The 24327-nt window shown below is 39.7% G+C and overlaps 1 protein-coding gene across 9 annotated transcripts in view; it reads left to right on the forward strand.

Annotated features, from left to right (window-relative positions):
- The window catches only part of LOC134213257 (toll-like receptor Tollo), a 444443-nt gene that overhangs the window by 17898 nt on the left and 402218 nt on the right, over positions 1-24327 (forward strand). The gene's annotated exons all lie outside the window — the stretch shown is intronic.

Below are 24327 nucleotides of genomic sequence, written 5' to 3' on the forward strand. Positions count from 1 at the left end.
GTGATTATTGTTATTTATACTATCCTCTTTATTGAATACATGTTTTGAGTGTTTCCACGTTGCTTCGGAATCGTTTTAGTTTGATTTATTTTGTCTTGAGTTTGAATTTATGTTGCGCGACCCTTTAGCTACCATCGCGACTCTGGTGGAGGATAGCGTAAACTACCGATGATGATGAAATGACGTCTTGTTGCGTCGTCATAAGTATGCGTGACCTCTTACCGTGAATTTTGAGGTTGATTGATGTTGCGAGAGTTATGCTGATGCGTCAATAGGGGTTTCTACCTGTCCCATTTTGGGAAAGTAGTCGCACTGGATCGATCTCTTTCTTCTTTGAAGATTGTACTTGGACTCGCCTTGATTGAGTCTCATCCGGGCAAACAAACTTGGTGTGCGGTCTCCTTGATTGGAGTGGCGCTTAAGCCGCATATTTTAATAAGATCTCCAGTGCCAGCTACAAAATGGCGCCCAACTAAAGGTTTTTTTTTATGTAGTACGCGTTATGTATGGAGAAATATTTATGCTATGTTCGTCTTATGTTTCCGTTGATAATTAAATGATGTATATTGATCTGTGAATTAAGGATTCGTTTTGTTTGAAGAACATTTTGAGGATTTGTGGTGTTACGTCTTGATGTGCTGTGATTTCGGATTGCGTTAAAAATTAGGCTTTTTGAGTACAGTTTAAAATAATTTATTACAAATTTTCTTGATATAAATAAAAGTATATATTTACAAATTAAAATGGCGCATAAATTTCCGCGTCCTGATCTCCTGACTAGAGAGGAAGTGGACTATGAACTTATGATTCGGGGTATGGATGGCAATTTGGATGATGGGTTAGAAGCAAAACAAAGACTATTGAGGAAATTGTTCTATGAAGAATTGAAGGAACCCAAAAATTATAGGGGAATAAGTACCATAGATCAAGAATTTGAAGACATAATGAACACTATAGAGAGTATTGCAGGTCAATTGGAGAATGGACATGATGAGAGATGTATGTCGAGGTTGAAACATTATGCTCTGAGGGTTGAGCGATGCTTAGTTCGTAACCCAAAAGGAGAACAATTGCGAAATAGACTGAATGGAGAAATAAGGGCTTTGTTGAATAAGTATGGCAATAAGCGTGGACTCGAAGAAGACCAAACTAAAACAGATGTAGGAGAAGGGATAATCAACGAGAATTTGAAGATGGGAAATACTTGGAGGAAGAAGGAGCGATTGGAGGGATAGTAAATGTAGGTGAGAATGGTTTAGAACAAGAAACAGATGGTAAAAATAAAACGGTTCGCATGTTTTAAGAGGAATAAATGAGAAGACTCAAACACCAGCAGGAGGCACAAATAAGACAAAATTGGGAGCAGTTCAAAAGACATTAGGACAAAAGGAAGGAAAGGAAGAAGATACTGAGGAGCTGAAGGCCAAAATCAGATTATTAGAGCAAAAACTGGAGCGCTTTTGTAAAATTGAGGAAGAAGACTTGAAGCGGAGACAGGAAAGGAGCAATGTCAATCAATCAATAATCATCAATACGATAGGAACGAAGAAATTAATAGAGATCTGCATCTTCCAGATAGGGTTAACCGATACTCAGATAATCATGGACGTTTTAGAGAAACAAGAACCTTTACTAACATAGATCAGCGGAGACGCGAGCGACAGTGGAACAACGAGTTCAGAGGTGATCGTGATGAGGAAGAGCGATGGAGTGACTATCATTCTCGACATTCCAGAGAAGGTTCAGCACGACGCGGTGACGATAAGAACGAGCGACAACTGGATCAAATGAGAAGGAACCCGGACATTCGTCGGCCAGAGCTGACCCATAGGCCTGGGGAAGGGAGGTCTCGATATGATGAAGATCAAGCGATGGACTATCGACGCGAATTATTTGAAGGGTTAGACAACATTGGTGGACGAAGGAGAAATCCGTTGAGCGGTTCATTGAACAGGTATGGAGATGAATATCCTTCGGACGACTATCAACGCGATCCGTTTGAAAGATTGGATAATTTTGGTAGCCGGATTAGGAATCATGCAAGGGACAATAGAAATTGGGATAGAAGACTACAACCAACCTGGAAATCGGCGTGGTATGCTCAATAGATTGGATGACTACGGAAATCGGGATCGGAGGGGACAATCACGTCTTCGTATAGCTGAGACAGACATCATTAACGCGGACAGACGAATGGAGAAATGGCATTTGACATTCAGTGGAGATTCGCGGCAGAGATCATTGGAGGATTTCCTTCACAAAGTTCGCCGGCTGGCAATAATGGACCGAATATCAGGAGATATTTTGTTACAGCGTATCCACACTATCCTGCGAGGCGAGGCGTACGACTGGTACCTCTGCTATGCGGATGAGTTTGTATGCTGGGAGGATTTTGAGCAGAAGATACGGTATATGTACGGAAACCCAAATAAGGACCAGGGAAATAGGCAGAAAATTTATGAGAGAAAGCAGCATAGGGGCGAGTCATTCCTCACGTTCAAGATGGAGATTGAAAGGATGAACAAGATGCTTAGCTGCCCGTTAGATAGGGCACGGTTGTTCGAGATTGTGTGGGACAACATGAGGCCTCACTACAGGTCTAGGTTGGCATGCAGGGATGTAGAAGATCTACGGATGCTGGAGTACTATGCTTATCGCATAGATGCAAACGACTCTACTCTGAGACAGCATAGAGAAGGCCCAGGAAGAATAACGAATGTCCACAATATCGAGGCAGATGAGGTAACATCGGACTCACAATCTTCAGATTCGGAAGAAGTGAATGCTGTCGGTAACCGTTTTAGCAAAGAGAAGAAGCCTAAAGATTATCAAAAGATAACACCCAGATCAGCTACGGTACAGGAGACTCAAAGAACCAGTTCTTCCCCACTTTGCTGGAACTGTAACAAGACAGGACACATGTGGAGGGACTGTAGGGAACCTAAGAGGCTGTTTTGCTACGTGTGTGGTACACCGGATAAAACGTCCGTTACATGCCAAAATCACTCCAGAATGGACGGCCAAGGAAGGTCGGAAAACTAATCGTGGAATGTGTGAGAGGGACAACAACATTCCACCGGCTGAAGAAGTTCCCTTGCCCAACTACCGACAAGAGGAAATCGAGGAACGAATTTGCAGAAATAAGTGTACAAACGGAAAGGTGCCCTCACGTGAAGGTACGTATATTCAGTACGGATTACGAGGCCTTACTGGATTCTGGCGCTAGTGTGAGCGTAACAAGCATTAGAGATATTGCGGAGAAGAACGGTCTAGTAATTCGGAGGAGCCCGCTTCGAATAGTAACGGCGGACAAAACAGTCCATGAGTGTCTAGGTTTTGTACAGCTGCCTATTGAATTCAACGGTATTACAAAAGTAATCCCAGTTCTAGTGGTGCCACAGATCTGTCGAAGGATGATCTTAGGGTACAACTTTTGGAAGGCATTTGGAATACAGCCAATGATGCCTGGGGAGAATGGATTTCAGAAGATAGATACCGTAAATGTCGAGAACGCAGAAGTGGAGATTATAGATTTCGCTCTACTTCCTATACAAACATTGCCGGAAATCAAAACTACTGAACCGGATGACACTTTGGACATTCCGGCACTTGAATTGCCAGAACCATCTAGAACAACTCCTGAAACGGTAGAAACTGAGCATGATCTGCTGCCTGAAGAGCGTGCAGAGTTGGTGAGAGCAGTCAAGGAGTTTCCTTGTATTACGGAAAACCGATTGGGCAGGACTACATTAATCGAGCATGAAATAAAGCTGAACGAAGAGGCCAAGCCGAGAAGGCAGCCACTGTACAGATGCTCTCCGGCAATCCAAGCAGAGATGGAGGCCGAGATCGAGCGGTACAAGCAAATGGACGCGATCGAGGAATGTTCGAGCGAATGGGCTAGCGCACTGGTTCCAGTTAGGAAAGCTAACGGTAAACTACGTGTCTGTCTGGATTCCCGCAAAATTAACGCCTGGACAAAAAAGACTCCTATCCTATGAGGAATATGGGGAGATCTTCCATCGCTTGGGTAAGGCCAAATATTACTCGGTGGTGGACCTGAAAGATGCCTATTTTCAGATTCCTCTGAAAGAGGAATCCAGAGATTGCACGGCGTTAAAGACACCGCATGGATTTTATCGATTTAAAGTTTGCCACTTTGGCCTTACAATTGCGGCATTTGTATCAGCTTATGAACCAAGTAGACTTTGATTTGGAGCCGCATGTGTTTGTCTACTTGGATGACATAGTCATTGCCACACGGACATTCAGCGAACACATAAGGCTGCTCAAGATTGTGGCGCAGCGATTGAGGGATGCAAATCTGACGATATCCTTGGACAAAAGTAGGTTCTGCAGGAAACGTGTCTCGTATCTCGGATATCTACTGACAGAAGATGGAGTCTCGGTTGACAACTCACGTATCGAACCGATATTAAACTACGCAAGGCCTAGGAACGTTAAGGACGTCCGGCGCTTGCTTGGACTAGCTGGTTTCTACCAACGGTTTATACGCGAATACAGCCGAATTGTCTCGCCAATTTCGGACTTACTAAAAAAGTCAAAGAAAAAATTCACCTGGAATGAGAACGCAGAAAAAGCCTTTGGAGACCTGAAAGCTTCATTAGTTTCAGCACCGATTCTTGGGAACCCAGACTTCGACCAGCCGTTCACGATTGAATCTGACGCCTCTGATAACGCTGTTGGAGCAGCCTTAATTCAATACGTCGAAGATCAACCGAAGGTAATCGCGTATTTTAGTAAGAAGCTGAGTAGCACGCAGCGTAAGTACGCCAGCGTGGAGAAGGAATGTTTAGGCGTCTTGCTGGCAATACAGAATTTCCGACACTATGTCGAAGGTACGCGCTTCAAGGTTGTTACTGATGCTCGCAGTCTGTTATGGCTCTTTACAATCGGCGTGGAATCTGGGAATGCGAAGCTTTTAAGGTGGGCATTAAAGATCCAGTCTTATGATATCGAGCTAGAGTATCGTAAGGGCCGAAACAATATAGTGGCCGATTGTCTCTCAAGATCGATCGAGACGCTCAACGCGATATCCGACGATGACGATTACCAAGATTTGGCAGTTACAATTCAGCAAAACCCTGCCAAGTACTCAGAGTATCAGGTAGTGGACGGACAAATATTCAAATTTGTAAAAGATGAAAGAAGGATTGAAGATCCTCGGTTCAACTGGAAAAGATATCCGCCAAAGGCTGAACGGACAGGAGTAATTGAGGCGATTCACAGTCAAGCACATCTGGGACCTGGCAAAACGCTTGCAGCGGTTAGAGATCGTTATTATTGGCCACGGATGAGCAGCGAGGTAAAAAGGTTCTGCCAAAAGTGTATCGTGTGCCAGACCAGTAAAGCTACAAATCAGAACACTACGCCACCGATGTCTGAGCAGAAAAAGATAGCACAGTACCCCTGGCAGTTCTTGGCCATGGACTACGTTGGACCGCTGCCAGTATCCGGGAAAAATCGTAGTACATGTTTGCTGGTAGTGACTGATTTATTCAGTAAGTTTATATTGATCCAACCATTTCGACAAGCGACGGCAGAATCTCTGGTGCAATTTGTAGAAAATACCATCTTCCTACTGTTTGGAACTCCGGAAGTAATTCTGTCTGACAACGGAACTCAGTTCACTTCCTCCTTATTCCAAAAGCTGTTGGAGAGGTATAATGTCACCCATTGAGAACACCAAATTATCACCCTCAGATTAATGATTCTGAACGTGTGAATCGGGTGATAACTACGGCTATCTTCGCTACCATCAAGAATCAGCAGAAAGAATGGGCTAACTCATTTGCAACAAGTTGCCTGTGCCATAAGGAACTCTATTCATGAAGCCACCAAGTACTGCCCATATTTCCTAATGTTTGGGAGAAATATGGTCTACAACGGTTCGGAATACCGGTGCTTAAGAGACACTGCGGCAACCGCAAACAATACGATCACCAACGTCGAACAGAAGAAGCTATTCGAAGAGGTCAGACGAAACCTAGAATCGGCATATAAGAAGCACGCCTCGTATTATAATCTCCGTTCTAACTCCAATTGTCCCACGTACTCGGTTGGAGAGAAAGTTCTCAAGAAGAATATGGAACTATCGGATAAGGGAAAAGGAGTATGCTCGAAGCTTTCTCCAAAATATGTGCAGGCCATAGTCAAAAGGCTTGTCGGAGCTCATTGCTATGACCTAGAAGATTTGAATGGGAGGAAACTTGGTATATTTAACTGCAAGTTCCTCAAAAAGCTGGTTCAGTAGGTTTGTTTGCCAATCTTAGGAACTTGCATTTTTCAGCAAGCTATGTAGCTCTCTTCGGAGTAGTAACAATGTACCATGACGCTTTTGCTCTGGTTACACAAAAAACCACCGTGTGAGATTTAGCTCTGGCCATCCGGTCAGAGCAGCCCCACAACATCATTTACTGGGTGCTTCCTAGGGGAAAAGCTTTGGCTGGACCCCTAGAAGAAATCTCACATACGTGTTGGAATGGATAGTTGAAGATGGATTCAGCGGTAGCTATTTTGTTGAAGATTGTTGGTCTGCTCATGCCTACCCTCTCGACCAGAAGACAGAGCGAGTCCGGGAGGTAACTCCTGGATGATGACCTAAAACTACAAAAACTCGGAGCTGTAAAGCGCTGATGAGGAGTACTGAACAGGAAGTAACAATGCGAGAGTCTACAGACCGAGGGTTCTAAGACGATGACCGCCTAAGACTCGGATGTCTTGCTCTGAAAGAGTAGACGATGAAGAGCAACCCGAGTAAATCGAGCTGGCAGAACAACACATCTTCAAGAAAAGAGATGCTGTCTGGAAAAATCTTTTTCAAAATTTGTAAATATAATTCCTCCCATGAAAATAGCGACCATACCAAACTTTTTTATATTTAGTGTTGAGGGAATATTCTTTCTGTGTTGAGCAATGTTAGTTGGTAGTTAACATCGAGTCTTAACCTAGTTTAGTATATTTAATGCTAGACTTTATTGTTCTTGTATATAGTGTTGAGAAATTTTCATGTTAAATTATTGTATATAGATAGATATTTACATCACATAGTTATTCATTTATTTACATAGTTTTCATATTGTTTTTCAAATATTCATATTGTATGTGATGTTATTTACATTATTTATTCAGAAATTTATTTATTTATGAAGATAGTTATTTATTTATTTATCAAATTTATTTATTCATGTTGAGAGTTATTTATTTGTTTATGTTGATAGTTATTTAGTTTTCAAATTTATTTATTTATTTATTTATGCTGAACGTTATTTATTTATTTATTTTCTAAAATATTTATTTTTGTTGAAAATAAATTTCTTCTATTTCGTTGAAAATTTCTGGTTGGCACGTCATTTTCGCACGACCCCCTGTGCAACACTTCGAGTGAGTCGCGCGACATCCTTCTCATCCGATGGTTCCTTACCTAAAATTACAAATTAAAAGCGATTAATATATGTTCATTAAACTTACCTCACATTGGAATCAAACTCTCCTGTTCTTCAGCAGCTTCTTCAGATAATTCGTCCTTCCTTCCTGTCCGTCTTCAAAACCAGGATTTGGCAGGTAGAATTGAAAATTACTCCTCCGGTGGCAGCACCAAAACAAAAACAATATCCATCTCCGGATCCTCATTTCCAGTCACTTCGCCTATGAAACATACCAGAAACATATTTGCGGGATTAGATTCGTCAATCGGATCACATCATTACACTTTATTTCACTTTTATTAAAGGATAAACTAAAGAAAAAAGCAAATTACCGAAACTAAAAATCACTTCAGCACCATCACTTTCACTACATATTCTTAACTGACGTTTCGTTGTTTACTCGATGAAGATTCAATGTGTGCGTGTGGATAACTTATGTTGCGCGACATGCTGTGCGATAATAGGGTAAGGTTACAACTCATTTTATTCGTGTTTCGTAGGGACCGATGAAAAATTCGGTGACAGAAACATGATGTAAAGTGATATTATGCAAATTCAGTCATTATATGCTTTTCAATAGCTTATGTTAGATTAAGCGTGATAAGCAGTAATAAACTGATTTGCGGAGTTATGTTGAGTTATGTATCGTTGTGTCCGGTCCGAATAAAGTTCGGCATGTAGGGTAATAAAAATATACGTTCATTCACTCATGTGGGAGTGTACGTTTCATTCAGTAGCAAAGTACGGAATACAAGGAAAAGCCTTGGAAATGCTTTCGAAAGATGAAACAGTTATGCGGTAAATTCAGAATATGGATGATGTTCCAACGTAATGTTTGGTGTAATCTTTAGTCTGGATGAATCTGTTTTGTTGATATATGTGAGAATTCGTTGTGTCGGTTAGTGTTGTAGTAGTGACTTGAGCTAAAATTGGAGTATTTCAGAATCAAGGTCATGATTAGGAAGTTTGTGTGATGTTGTTGTCGGGTGCCCATTGAAGCTAAATTGAGTAAAAATGAAACGTCGGGTGAATGAATACAATAGTCCATTTTTTTTTTTTTTTGGTTTGATGAATCCGTTGTTTAGAGTATTACAATAATCAGTATAAAGGAAAGATCAAATTACAGAAAAGGTATATACGAAATAAGTAGTAGAATTTACCCTACGAAAATTTGGTTGTAATTCCACAACGCGTTTGCTACAATAATGCGAAAATAGGATAGAGGATTAGGATAGAACATAATTATAACACATAGCTTTCTCCATACGCTAATTTGTTTCACGTACGCCAAATGGTAGGCCAGCAAAAGTGAAACGACACTGATCGATTACCATAAAACGATAGATCGCGATTTCCGCCGCGTTCGATTTCGCGAGATCAAGGTCGGGTCCAAGGAAGTTTTCGGGAAGATTGGGAAAGAGAGAGTCGTGGCTGCACCCGAAATTGCACGAAGAGCCAGCGGTCAAATTAATATCTCGCAATTGTCCAATCGGTCGAAAAGATTCGCGGAAATCCGAATTGAATTCGGCGAGGTCACGTTCCTTAATCTGAGGATCACGGTTTCGCTCACTTTCGTCCGAACCGCAGATAACAGTGGAAGTGTCTTGCTTTGTTCGTGTGTCGTTTTCAATTTGTAAGCTTTGAAAGTAACGTGGTTAAACTTAATTACTTGTATTTAATTATATTCTCCTCGTTTAGTTCTAGTTGATTGTGCAAGTCAATATAGTGTGCGTCGTAGGCTAGATTTGTGTGCTTAAAATCGATCTAGGCCAGGTAATTAGTTAATTTGTGCTATGTGTAGAAATATGTGCATTGTTGTAATTGTTTCGAATAGCCGACGGCTATATTTCCTTCCACGCGCCAGGTCAGCGGAATCCCCCGGACGAAAGACCCCGGCAACCGTCATCTTGTCGGTGGGAAGCGATTCGTCCCTATATCGCTTCAGTGGGGAGTGTGGTTGTCCATTGCCACCGTCGACCAAGCCGCCATTCGAGACACGTGGAAGTCGCCAACCGCCATTCATTGGCCCACGTGGTGGCCTCAATCGTCAACCGCCAGCGGCGGTAACAGCAACGCAGGATACAGCAGCAGTAACCATCTGGTGAGTCCAGACCAATTATTCTTGCGTGAAGTGTGGCGTCCGCTGAGGACGCCACGGAGAAGTTTTTGTGCCAACCGTAGGTTGAAGAGCATGACTTGCTAAAAGTTCGAACTTTGGATGAATTGAGGTTGGGTGTCGGCGAGAAACTAAAACGTGCGCACGTACCGTAATTTATGGCCGCCCACCCAACCCAATCAGATTAGACACCAGGTGCAACAGCAATAGCCGTTTCGTTGCTGCATCATCGTCACATCGCTGGGAATGAGGGAATGGAAAAACAAGCACAAAAGCACAGATAGAGTAGTTGAAACGCACACAGATAGAATAGGATAGGTTAAAGAGGAGAGGAAGAAATCGACAAGATACAAGCATGCTTGAATAAATAAAACTTATCGTTAAAATGTTTAATAAACCTTTATTGTAAAGCCCCAATGATGTGATTATTGTTATTTATACTATCCTCTTTATTGAATACATGTTTTGAGTGTTTCTACGTTGCTTCGGAATCGTTTTAGTTTGATTTATTTTGTCTTGAGTTTGAATTTATGTTGCGCGACCCTTTAGCTACCATCGCGACTCTGGTGGAGGATAGCGTAAACTACCGATGATGATGAAATGACGTCTTGTTGCGTCGTCATAAGTATGCGTGACCTCTTACCGTGAATTTTGAGGTTGATTGATGTTGCGAGAGTTATGCTGATGCGTCAATAGGGGTTTCTACCTGTCCCATTTTGGGAAAGTAGTCGCACTGGATCGATCTCTTTCTTCTTTGAAGATTGTACTTGGACTCGCCTTGATTGAGTCTCATCCGGGCAAACAAACTTGGTGTGCGGTCTCCTTGATTGGAGTGGCGCTTAAGCCGCATATTTTAATAAGATCTCCAGTGCCAGCTACAATAGTAGTTATGCACCCCTCGAAAAATCCCAGATCTGCGTGCATCATAGCAGGCGTCGCTTTGAGCAATAAAGAATCGGCCTCTTTCGTGTTTCTACTGCCGGGCGAGCAGGTCGTGTGTGCCGGGCGACAGTGCGTGCTTATTGCGCATTTTACAGCAATGAGTGTCGAACTAATTTCCCTCCCCTTATCCTAATTGACCATTTGGACCCAAGATTTTGGCACGGCCTTAAAATCCCAAATTTCAACAGATTTTCGATCTTTAGGCACTAAACGATTCTTGTTTACAATTCAAAAGCATTCCCAAGGTTGTGGACAGGTGGGCGTAACAAATCACGTCTATATTACTGTAGTGTCTGGTGAAATCTTTGATAGTTATGATTACACGATTATGTATAGGGGAGATAAGTATGAAATGCGCCGGTTGGGTAAAATGCGCCACCACGTTTTCTTGGTTATTAACCCAAATTTTGTCTCAAAATCGTGAGCGGCTGAAGCCAAAAAAACATTTGTAAGCCGTTACGCAAAAAAACTTTGTCAAAAACTCTGTGTTTAAATTTTTAAAAATAAAATGTTTTTTTGGCTCTTTCCGATGCAATTTCGGTGTTTACGTCAACAATGCTTTTTCTTCACATACAAAAAATATTTTCTCCTCTTTTTTATTAATCTAAAATATTGACTACCTTAAAGTATAAGACTGACACTTATCTTTTGCAAAATAGTGTGACTATTTCAGTGAAAAATATTGGAATATTTTGATTATCATTTTTGGGTGGCGCATATTGCCCAGCGTCGTCCATTTTAAATGAAAATGCAGTATTTTGGAATAAAATCGTTTTCTTGTAATATTGTTGGTTTTTACTGAAAATGGTTGGACCATATAATGACTGATATGCTAGATTATTCATGTACACTTCGAAATTACACTATTTCGGATGAAATCAGCATTAAATTAAGAGATTAGCTTAGGGGGCGCATATTGACCGCATCTCCCCTACTGTGCATTGTCTCCTTTTGCGTCCAAACGTCTAAAACGGGGAAAAATAAACCAAAGCGATAAAAGAGGGAGTGTTACCTAGGTTACACGTCACCTGACTTCCCAAAGGTACAATATTATTTTTTTAATAGTCACGGTAGAAATCAGAGTACACTGCTTTATATGTCCCAATTGACTTTATTAAACGTTCGGGTTTTTTTTTTTTCAGATTTTGTACATCTGAAGGGGAAAAGTTAGAAGATATTGGTTAAACAAAGAAAATTATATAAACCAGTAGACTCAGCAAGTTGAGTTGTTTAGAATAAGCTCCTGAGCAACCAAAATTCCGAATTATTAATACAAAAAGAAAGTGTATTATTGAAAAAGGTGTGGTGTGAAGTTTTTTTTTTTGTTTTGATAGATTCCAGGTCGAAAAAATACGCAGCTGAGGTATTAAAATGTTTTTATTTATCGTTTTTGTTTCCTTTTTTCTCATTACGTTTCCGGTTTTCTCGTCCTGGGCGTATATGTACACAGGTGGATATACGTATTCGTATATGTTTTTATAGTAATAATCTTAATAAATTCATACGAATCGGGAAACCTGTACTGAAGAGGAACTGTTTGAGCTTCTCAGTTTGGCTCCTAATTTTATAGTTTAGTTCTATGAAACATAAAATTGCTTGCAAATATGTGCTCTGATGATTTCAACTTTATTTGGTATCTTGTATGCGCCATTTCTTCGCAATTTTATCCCTTGAGCGGTCGTCGGAAAGGCCTCTGGAAGATCCGGAACGTTCATTAAAAGTGGCCTTTCCAAAAGTTCATTCCAGAGCTTCGCGATTTTTTCGTAACCATCCATTCTGGCAAATGCCCCTGGAACGGTTATCCGAATACTCCGAAAAATCCGTAAAAGTGGTCAATTCCTAAAATTCATCTCAGTGCTTCGCTATTTTTTCGAAACAATTCGTGCCGGTGAATTGTGTATGTAATCAATAGTGAAAGTGCTCTGAGACCAAAACGATGCTTCGAAAGACTCGGAACATCCGTAAAAATGGTAAATTTGATTGCATAGTGAAAATCCTCCGCAATGACAATAATAATAACCCAAGTAACAATTTCAAGGATGCAAGGATTTATTTAAGTTTTTTAACGGTTTTATCGCTGCTTTGTTCAATGCTGCGAGATTAGCTTCACCGTAATAAAACGCTCAATAAATCCACAAATGTCAAATGTCTCATGAGCTTATTAGTGGCCTAATGATTATCCTGAGGACTTCAATAAAACCAACTTATAAAACTTTCATAAAGACGGATATATTGATCATAGAATTGTTCACTGGACGCATAACCAAAATAAAACTGAGTAGTTTTCAAAAGGTTCATAATGGCATTGTACAAGAACATAATGTTTATGTTAAATGTCACGAACTATGGTTATTCGAATGGCTAAAAACAAAGTTTCTATATCGGTTTTTCTGTTACATGATCCCCAAATAACTTAAACAAAGAAAACATTGAATACAATATACCCAACTGATCATTCGCATATTTAAAATATTGTTGTTTATTAACAACTAAATCTATTAGTCAGATTCCACTCCTGAGAATGGAACAGATAATAATAATATTGTGAATTTAGACCAAAACTGTTTGTATGACGCTGATGAACTGGCAGCAAGTTTCATTTCCGACGAGATTCACACAGAAAAATTAAAATAAATATGCAGTGCAATAAATATTTTGTTTTGTCGCTGGCACCAAATTTAAGTTCGGAAGTCGATTTTCACACTTCCGAACGCTCTTCCGACAATGTGTTGGTAGCGAACATTATGTAGGAAGTAAGTTCGGAAGCAAAACGTCGGAAGTCGGAATACAATTTAGTGCTGGCGACACAATAGAATAAACTAAAGAAACGTGTCATTTTACTACCGGAAAATTAAAATGGTATAAATGCGAATACGCAACGAATGGTGCGATGACCACGATTGGAAATGTACTTCTGCTGCTGCTGGAAGAATAAGCCCTATTCAAATTACCGTGGACCGGGTAGTTTGATTGCTTTAAATGTGAGCACTTTTTAATTTGAACCCCGTTGGATCGAACATCGTTCAAATTAAAATTGGTTCAAACGTCAAGCAAGTTGGATGGCGAAAATAAAAATTAAACATCGTGAAATGAAACGGGGCCCTCCTTAGCCGTTATCAAAACTTTCAATAATATTAGTTTTTCATAGCTGTGCTAATGCTGACTGAACATTAAGTTGATAAACAGGCCAAGCTCCCAAGAAAACTAATCGTAAGGAACCGAATGTCGCAACTTTCGGCAAAAAACATTTTATTTTTGAAGTTATGCAAATTTTATTTTGACCGTTAAACTGCCCACAGAGTAGTAGCCATGCTGGTAGCATTGAATTGATTTTATATTGGCGAAAATATTTTGCGAAATTCATTACCATTACTAATAACGGCTGCATTTTTCGATAATTTTCAAATATTGAAGCATAACAAACGTTTTGTTGCGAATCGGAATGCCACTAGAAAAATACACAGCATATCGATTTAATATTTTCATAAGCCGTGAACTACAATATCACGACGGCGCGCTTCAATAAACTAATTTCTTACCTGGTTTCACCAGAAATTCGAACGCGCATAAAAATTATAAGCACGCTAACGAATTTTGGAGCATTTAATTTCCGATTATTGAATAATATTTTTCATCCATGATCAATGTCCATGAATGTTCACTTTTCATAAGACGAGTTTGTACAAACCCATTTAATTCCATCACTTAATTGTACCTTGACAGATACGTATTTCGACCTCAACAGTAAGACCGTCTTCAGTGTCTCGTACTTGACTCGATGAATGTTGTTTTTTATTTCTCCATTTCTACTATTTTCCTTTTTCTCCAAAACAATAACAAAAAAGCTCCACGGAAAAGAAATTCATTTTTTGACAGCGGTTTTATGACAGTTTTATGAACATTTTTGAACTTGATTTAAAGACGTTCTTAAGAGTTAGCCACTTGGTTATAACATAATCTTATAGCGGTCATGAAGAGGTTGATATGTAGATATTAGTTCGGAGAGCTTTCGGAGTATTTGAGCGTAAGGTGCTGCGGACAATACTCGGCGGTAAACAAGAGAACCAAGAGAACGGTATCTGGTGGCGTCGCATGAATCACGAATTGTACCAGGTATATAAAGGGCTGGATATTATTAAGCTTATACAACACGGCAGACTACGCTGGGCTGGTCACGTTGTTCGTATGCCGGAAGAACGTCAAGCGAAGATAATATTTAGTAGAGAACCCGGAAGAGGCCGCAGGCTTCGTGGAAGGCCGCGTACACGATGTATTTTTCAGTTGAAGAGGACCTGAGGGCGCTCAATGTTCAAGGCGACTGGAAGCGATTGGCCCAGAATCGAGTCCAGTGGAGAAGGATACTCCATTCGGCGTAGGTTCATCGAAGAGCTGTAGCCCATCAAGTATCAAGTAAGTAGTTTTATTGCTAGTCTTGAAAATTTGTTCTCCAAATCCGCTAAAAGACTATGATAAAACTCAAAATGTTAATTGGGAAGTCCAAAACATCCGTAAAAGTGGCCAATTCCAAAAGTTAGCGTAATAGATCATTACCAGCCAGCCTTGAATTCCTCCGAAGCTTTACCAGAAGCTCCTCCGGAAGTTCGTGCAGGAGTTCCTCCAGCAATCCCAGCAAAAAGAAGTTCATCAACTAATTCCTCGGATAGTTTCTAAAGGCATTCCTCTAGGAGTTCTTCCGAGAGTTTATCTGGAAGTTACTCCGGGAATTCCTCCGAAAGTTCTTCCGCAAGTTCCCAGCCACCCTCAGCATGGTCTTGCTTTGTAGCCGAACACACTTCGAAAAAGCCATGTAACTTTAGATGCTTCGGGACCGACACCCACGAGCATCATTATTGATGCGAAATTGTGTCATGATAAATGTGAAACTCAGTTCACTTTTAAATTTACACGGCTGTATTATTTCAACAAAAATGATAAAGTACCAGACGGGAATCGGACATTGGTTAACTGCGTGAGTGCCACTACCACACAGCCAGCACCGCTTCATGAAGAAGCAGAGTTCAAAGTGAAACAAGCTCTACATTCTTCTGCGCATGCTCTGTTCATTGCATTAACCCGTCGGCTGCTTGGCTGTTGGGTGCGTGTGTTGTCGTTTCATACGTTCATCGCACCGGTTGCTGTGCTTTGGGTTCGATGGATGTAAATTTCAGTTTGTTTTTCATTAAAACAATGGCGATTGTACTGAAACTTTTGTGTGCATCCAAATTGACTGAAAAATACATCTCAATTCATATTACGTCTTGTGGTATTGTGTCAGTTTTGTCCATTACGTCACCTGTAACATTAATAATTTTTTGGTGTGTAAGAGAGGGACATAAGCCAACGTACTCGTGGTGACTCGAGGTTAGGTTTACAATATTTAAGAAAGGGCGGGGCTTAGTATTCGGAGAACGCTTTTTTTGCGTGTAAGCAATTTAAAATGACGATCGATCTGTTTCAATCAATATTACTGAAATTCTTAAAATTAATAATATTTTTCATGTGGTCATAATACGAGCTGATGACGCACTCAAGCTCCAGCAGCAGAAAGAATGAGCCCTTATACGTGCTTCCGGATATGTGTGGGTTATGAAAAGCTGATCTCTGATTCTAATCTCCATCATTGTTTTATATTCACAAATATGTCCTGCATGCACTTTCTGAGTAATGAATCGAGAACTGATTTTGAATTATCATAATTATATTGGTCTCATGCCTACGAGTACGTTTTCTCAGTCCGATTAGTCACCTCCTCATATGGAGAAGATGTCCGACTTCTTGCGTTCCATAACAAGTTAACATTCAAGTTATGTCCTGAAAGCACTTATAACAGTCAGTATAGGAATGTAAATCGATGTAAGTAAAATAATAATCTACAACCAGAAGAGATGCCAAGAAAATATTTCCTAAACCAGCTGCCTTCGACACCTGCACGACAATATCGAGCCTTCACTAAAAAGACCATCCGATGTCCATTCTTCATCATCTACCGGAACCGATTTGCTCAAACCGATAGCTCGAACGATAGTAATTGATGTAAATTGATTCACTCGACTGAAGTCAAATTTAACACGTTCTCAGCTGAAGGGTTTACCTTTCACACCAATTTCCTGTAAGTGGAATTAAATCAGCAAATAATCAAATAGGTAAATATTTCCCCAATTGAGAGGATCCGTTCCGGGAAGGCTGCGGAGGACGGTGGATTCGTTGTAGCTGATGGCATGCACTCGTTCCTGATTCTCGTCATCTCGAAGCTCTACCGTATACGTGTACGTCGGATTCGCTTGCCTTTCCAGCGGATATGTGAGCATGTGACTGAGCTGAGGCACAGACGATGATAACGACGACAAGTACTTACTCATGGAAGGATCCCCCCCTCGTTTAATCATATTTACCTAGGAAAACGATTTTTTTTAGCTCTCGTTTCTGCATGTTCCGCTTGTCTTCCCGGACAAGGATGGAGAGCTTTCGAGAAAGGTGACGAAACGAGGAGGACGATTGTTGCCAACCTGTGAGCCAAATTGTATGCATAATGCCAAGGATGCCAGATGCGGAAGCGTGTATTCGCAGTGACATTCGACTTTTGAATTTATGTTATGTTGTTCAAATATTTATATAACTGAGATAGAATGCATTCTCAATTGTATGAAGTACTAACGAAATGTTGGAAAACTCACATTCTGTTATCAAATATTATCACGTAACTAATTTTGGCTTGATCCCTCTATTTCAATAACGATTCACGTTTTACGATTTGTATGCAATTTAAACTCCACCGTGTTGTAATCAATATAATGATAATTTGATTTGATTTCCGAGTGTCAGAACCTGATTCGAAGTATTTTTTTTCGTCCAATATATCTAGAAGAAAATAGATGAAAAATATCATCCATTTCTCTCATGTTATAGTCAAAGGATGTTACTCACAAACGGTCTCCGACATTTGGCATTTATTTTTGATTAAGTAGAAAGAATGGCAAAAGCGAAAACCTTGAAACAAACCTGGCATCTTTCAAACGTCGGAAAATCCGGGACCGGGTTGGGTGAAACTTGAAGAAAAATGAGATTGAAATTTACGTGACGCGGTGGCACACGTTCTCGACCCAGACGCGAAGATGACGATGATGATTATGCTGGTAATACTTGGCAGAACGGATACAGGGTTACAAACCGGTGGGGTGCCAGGTGTTAATGCGTGTCATATACACGAGCGCATTTTTCCACTCTCGAGATTCTCATTTGCCGGCGGCCACCGTGTCGGAAGCTGAAATTAGAAGTCGTTCTGAAGAGGTTGAGGTTTTAAGGCTTCGTGGGATTAACGTAGATGGAAAAATTAATAGCAGGATATCTCGCTCATGCACGCTGGGTACAGGTAAGCAGTTCATTTATTAAAATTGTTTTTAGCAAGCGAGAACAGTTTGCAAAAAATTCTATGGGGTTTATTTATTTCACGAAACCGCAGCACTACTGCATACGATAATTTTAATTTGTTCTATCCGTAGCATGGGAACACTTCTAGTCGCGTCACTATTACTTATAAAGGGGAAAGTGCTGGAAATTTAACGACAAACCAACAATTGTAAACGGAAAACAAAAACATTCAACAATCTGAAAATTGGTTTTATTCATAACTAGGTGACCCGGCAGACGCACAATGGCGGAAACCCGGACAAAACCTCAAATTTTTATCATTCGTTTCGCAAAGCTTGCATTTTTTGTAATGTAACACAAAAGAACTGATATTAAAATTTGAAGATTGTAGCTTGTAATTTAATTTTGGTGGTTTATTGAAGTAATGCTGTAAAGCTTCTTCCAAACAAATTTGTATGGCAGAAGAAAATTTCACTAAACTTTTTTCGGGAAAGATTCGAAACGATCTGGTATCATGTAGGGACACGCCAGGTATTTTCGTCTGTTCGTCATAGTCTCGAAAACCAATAAAAAAGACGCTTTTTTGTAAAACTCATACGTACCAAATCGTAAGCTCAGAAGAAACGTTCTGCTATAGTGGAGTTCTAGCAAATGTACGTTGCTTTCGTTGGTTTTAGCCCCTACGACGATGGACGGAAATACCTGCCGTGTCCCTATTAAAATATATTTTTGTCTACTTTCTGGTGGTTGGTGTGGTGATTTGCTCTTACCTACTCCAGAGCTACAAATTGACTGTTTCATTGTTGGCATGAGGACGCTGTTAATACTTCAGACCCTAAGGCATGGGCTTCCGGAAGTACTTGAGTATAGTATATTTTGGATAACAATTCTAACCTCAAAATAAAATTAGCGTTCCAAAATTACTCTTTGGTGAAAAATTCGATCAACATATTAGGATTTGTATGGCATTTGTATTAGGGCTCGCCACTGCAGTGCACTGTGATATTTTTTCCTGCATAGTAGGCAAGAATCTGCGTTGTGAACAGCCCTTGCAAAACAAATTCGCAACCTAATTTTAGGTTTTCACGACCAATTCTACTTGTGATTCTTACATGAGAAAATATTTTGTTAGCCCCGTCGGAGATTGTTGCGAACGGATTTGTGAAAGAAATGAAGAAAATCCATCCATGTTAACTGGAGCGCGTACAAAAGCCGGCTGTTTATAGTATCATGGGCCTGTCAAGTTCGACATTTCAATTTCATTTCTCAGTCGTGTATTGCAGTTTTTAAAAGGAGTGCAATACGCCCTGGCTAAGCAAAAACAGCATTATTGTCTTAGCTGTAACGATTTTCATGGGTACCTCGAAATTACCTCATGCAACAGTAAAAAAAAATATAGCTAGTTGATGCCATCTTAAAATTTGAAAAATTCTTAATCATTAGGTAGTATTCACATTTCATAAAAGTGGTGATATTTCGTTGCTGGAAAACTCATGAGGCAAAATGCCTTTTAACTGGCAGCTCTTAAGGAATAACGCACCATGCGTCGGTGAATGGACAGTGCGTGGAGACGCGTAGTACATTGTAGGTTAGTCCCAGGGCGTTTTGCCTTGCCAAAATGTTAGATGTTTCATCAAAATATGGAATATTTCGATTTTTCCCAAATTCCTATCTGTTCTTTTCACACTTTGCGTTTTGAGGTCTCTTCCCGTACCCGCACTGTTTTCTGGTTGGAAATGCAATAATCAACGATCTTGATGGCAGCCCTGGAAAATTGGTTACTATCATTGCGCAAAGTTGTAGATCTAGGAAAAATATGACGTATTGCTGTAAAAACTTTCCTGTGAATACTTTCGTCGATATGAGCGTTATTTATGGAAACACTCTTAAATTCCGTTTTTCAAATTAAACGTTTTTTCTAGACAAAACTCAGGCTTGCGATGTTCTAGAAAATAGAGGTGTGCGCCGGTCCGATATTCGTCGGCGGCGGCGTTTTCGGCGTCACGCCGAAAGCCATTTTAGCCAGCGGCGGCGTGAATCGGCGTGGCGATTTTTTCATTACGTTTTTCTAGGATTTTTTTTGCATTGTTTTCGGGATATTTTGAAGAATCTTTTGAATTTCGCATGAAATCTAATTAACTTCTCCAGAAAAATCTATAAGATTTTTTCAAAATTTTGAAATATTTTCGGGAAATCTTTGGAATTGCCAGGAGAAGTTCTTCGGAATTCCTAAATAAAATTGTATGAAATTTTATTAGAAAATTCGTCGCAATTAACATGAGAAACTTCAGAATTTTCACAAACAAATGTTCATAACTTCTATAGGAAAAACTTCGGAAATTTACGAAAAGTTCCTGTTGAGTTTCTGTTGAGTATACTTCGAAATTTGCACAGAAAACTATTAATAATTGTAGGAGAGTGCAGCTGGTAGAATAAGTGTTTTACCGTTGGCTTTCTCAGTATAGAAAAATGAAGACGGTTAGTTTGGCATAACCAACGATAAAGCGGTAAATTCGTAAGAATTTCCGCGGGAGACTCTAATAAGTTTTGTTGAGAAAAACTCTCTGAAATGTTAACTGAGAAATTCTCCGTAAGTTTAACAGAAACTTTATTAGAATTTCCGCAAAGGATTGTTCAAAATGTCGAAAAATTGTACGAAATTATTGGGTTTCTACGGGAAATTCTTTGTACAGCAGACGTTCGATAACCGAAAGTCATTTAACTGCAATGCTTTTAACGGCCAAATGTCAATAACTGAACGAGTAATTTAATCCAAAATATCCACCCGTTTGGCGTTGACATTTACGTTGAAAAGGCCTCTAGTCAAACGGCCGTTGAACGAAATTTCGTAACCTCTCTACTTTTTAAGTCGATACTGGCCTTCAAGCCAAAAGATATCTAACCAAATCCCATTAGGCCGAATTGAATGTTTATCCGAAATTATTCGGATAAACGTCTTTTTTGCAAAATGATCAATTCAGCCGAACGACACTTTTCAAAGAAGGTTGCAAAAAGTACAGTACAATGGCTCTTTCTGCCAAATGACATTTTTTACCAAACGGCATTTTTGGTCAAATGATCTGTATTCGGTCAAACGCTTTTTTCATCCGAACGGCATATTCAGCCAAATGACCTGTTGGGGTAAACAACTTTTTACAAGTCCGGCCAAACTTTTCCTTTTGGCTGTACATTGCTTTCGGTCAAATTACATTTTCCGTCAAACCAGTTTTGACCGTTAAACGTTTGGTTTTGCTAAATGGTTCCTGGTTAGATGTCTTTTGGCCTAAAGGCCAGTATCGACTTAAAAATAGAGAGGCCATGGAATTTTGTTCAATGGTCAATTGACAGGAAGAACATTTCGCCAAAAAAATTGCCATTTCTGACATTCTTTCATCAAAACTTTGACGCGAAATTCAAAAGATTCTCTCGTTGTTGTCTTGAAAATATGAAAAACTAGTCAATCCTGCCCTATCTTGCTCGAGTTGCTGTTTTCGATCTTACTGTCAATCGTTTAGTGGATGGCATCGTAGCCTTCTAGATTGATTTCTGTTCGAGCTTGATGGTTTTCTTCAGAACTCTTGAGAATGTAGTATTTTTACATTTGTTTCACTTTCCCAGCATTTATATAAACACAGCTGATCACAAGACGAAATCCTGCAAATCGGTCCATTCGTTCATGTGTTATATTGCCTCAAAGAAAATGTAAACTCATTTTTATATAAAGAGATGATCAATTCAGCCGAACGACACTTTCGACCGAATGTCCATTTCGGCCAAATGGCCCTTTCGACCAAACGACTATTTCGGCCGAAGGACATATTCACGATTTTTTCAGCCAAAGGAACTGTTTGACCAAATGACATTCTCGGCAAAATAACTTTAGGCTAGAAAGTCTGTCTGAAAATATAATGAGATCATATAGAAAACATATTTTGATTCATAATTTGCTTTCAAATATTTATAAATCATACTACTATAGATTACTAAATTGAATGATATGACATCAAACTGTGTACTTATTTTGTTATCGGAAAACAATAGCAAAATTAGTTTTCAATTTGCTCTCATCGACAGCTGGAATAGTTTTTGATTGGATGTTACAGTAAGATATTTCTGCTATTTCGTTTTGTTATTTTACCCGTTAAAACGACCAAAAAGTTAAGTAAACATAATCGATGATTTCACAACATTAAAAAAAAGCTACCGATTTGCTTTTAAGTTTTGCTTGGGTAGGTTTCTACCAAATAATCTTTTCGGTTAAACGGCATATTCGGCCTAACAACTTTCAGCCTTGTGACTTTCTGCCGAACGACTCTTTTCTGTTTAAAAATTCATTTTCAACTAGATTTTTTTGGAATTCAACGGGAAATCCTTTGCAATTTTCACGCTAATTTACGAAGAGCAAATTTTAACAAGATATTGTATGGAATTTTCATGGAAATAATTGGTATCTTTACAAAAAAATATCTGGAGTTTCAACGTGATGTTGTAAAGATCTATCAGGAAATGATACGGAAATTGCACTGAATCTTTGAAGTTTCCACTGGAAATTTGAATCGGCGTGGAAAATTATAGACCAGCGGCGTGACAAATTTTGAACGGCGGCGCGCCGATGCAAAAATGCCGGCGGCGGCGGCGTGCCAAAAACTGTCGGCGGCGGCGGCGCACACCTCTACTAGAAAAATGTGAGCACCAAAAACTACGCGTTTTGATAAAAGTAAAACTTTGCTACGACAATTATAAACAAAGTTATGGAACTTTTAAAGCCTATTTCACACTGATTTCAATTAGGGGAAACGGCGGCAAACCTAATAACAATGTCAGTTACGTGAAAGGTCAGACTCAAAACTATGAAGTAGTGAAAGTTCAGTTAGTGTCAATTCATAAACGAAGAATTGGCGGAATTCTACCACGCTAGTGGAAAACGTTAGATTTCCAACTTTTTCAATAGTATCCAAATGTGAGCAATATATAATCTTCTTTCGAGGGCACACATCCGTTTAAATGCCATCCCATAGCTGTATAGGAACTGGATATTGTCAGCCTTCCACAGTAAGCTCCCCGATTTTTCTAGTAGTTGACTCCAGCAGCAATCTTGCCCGGTTGTCCTCCTCGGATTCTAGGATCATAGAAGGATGTGTTACACCGGTGTTATCCAGTGTGGTATAGTCACGAATCAATTGGTTAAGTTCCTGCTCCTGATTGGTCCATCCTCCAAAATGAAACTCACACGTGACCGTCGATGCTTGTGTCGAAGCACATCCACCTTCCTTCTTTGATCTTTAAAGGCACGGTGAGCTTCAAGTTGTCAAGACCAATCAAGAGTTTTGGTGACACCTTCTCGTAGATACGTATTGGTAGACCTCGTAGATGTGGGTGAGAATTATTCTGAAGAAAGGCCCATCACTTGTTGCTTGCTCGCTCAGATGACTTGTTGAAACCAATGCGTAGATTTCTGTTGTTGGAAAATGCAACAAAGGGTGTGATGTTTCAACCGACAATCGTTGACACCACATTCTTTTTCCGTCTTGCATGGCCATTATAGTGATTCAAATTTAGACTTTTTCGTACCTAAACGATTGTTTTTGCTATTTTAATAGTCCTCTAAAATTTTTAGCTGATTTGGATGTAATTTGATTGTGCACGTGCCATTTGAAGGTTATATGAAAATTACTATGAGAATTGCCACTTATGTAATGTCTCATCTCGTGAAGCAGCCCAGAATATATTTGAATATATTTAACGCATCGTCATTACAGAATATATCCTAAGCTGAATGTCAGTTGTTGTTGAGAAGCAATCTGACTTTTGTGAGCAAAATTATAAAGAAAACAGAAATGTTCATTATTGATATTGATGTTATTCTTTTACGTGTTAAATTGAATTTCCCACAATTCAGTATGTCCTTAATAACTTTTGTTGTCAGCATCGAATCGTTTAGCAACAACGAGGACATTTTGCAGTGTTAAATTTCCTATGTTGCTTACGTATTCATACATTTTCAGAGCTTAAGGCCCCGCCTGACGGAATCCAAGTTTGAAAGTGCTCGCATTTTCGGGGGCACACCACTCGATACGGAGGCGGCGCTCAACTGTCATTTTTGTTGACTTCGCTTTGCTGCGTTGCAGCATGCGTGAAATAATAAAAATGACAGTTGTGCGTTGCTTCCGTATCGAGAGGTGTGCCCCCGAAAACGCGAGCACTTTGAAACTTGGATTCCGTCAGGAGTGACCTTAATGGGCAATGTGGCAGAACGGTTTTTCACAAAAGTTACTGTTTTCATAGTAATTTTCATACAAGCTTCAAACTGCTTGTGCTCAGTTAAGTTACATCAAAATTAGTTAAAAATTTAGAAAGATTATTAAAATAGCAAAAGCCATCGTTTAAGCATAGGGGAGCAAAAAAGTCAAAATTTGAATCACTCTAATGGCCTTTTTCCGTGGAAGTTCAAGC

This window comes from Armigeres subalbatus, chromosome 2 (genome assembly GCF_024139115.2).
Source record: "Armigeres subalbatus isolate Guangzhou_Male chromosome 2, GZ_Asu_2, whole genome shotgun sequence".
NCBI lineage: Eukaryota > Metazoa > Arthropoda > Insecta > Diptera > Culicidae > Armigeres > Armigeres subalbatus.